Raw genomic sequence first — 429 nt, 5'->3', positions numbered from 1 at the left:
GTTTATTGCTTGGTAGCGTGACCCGTTTATCTCCACGAGTCGGTAGGCGGGCTTGAGGCGGTGTTTCTGCGTCCTATTACGTCAATGGTCGACATATTGTGAGAACTCTCGTTTTCAGGGCCTGGTGTCTATAAAAGCTTTTCTTTGACTAACAAGGACGTTTTCAGCTCTGAAACTTACAGGATATTCTATATTCTTATATCACGATGAACTTTTATATACCAAAGTTCTCAAAGGAAAGTTGATTTCTCAATTCATCACCCCTTTAATGGATCTTGAGAGAGGAAATGTCATTGCTGGCTATGCAGGCCTCACTGAGCCATCGGATTTCAACACAATTATCTTAATTTATGTTCCGAAGATGAACGGAGGTCTTACGGGTGTGGAACAGCATGAGGGTGAGTAATAAATTACATTATTTTCATTTTT

The sequence above is a fragment of the Gobio gobio genome, assembly GCF_949357685.1.
Source record: "Gobio gobio genome assembly, chromosome: 6".
In the NCBI taxonomy this organism is placed as follows: Eukaryota; Metazoa; Chordata; class Actinopteri; order Cypriniformes; family Gobionidae; genus Gobio; species Gobio gobio.
Note: the sequence above shows the minus strand (reverse complement) of the source record.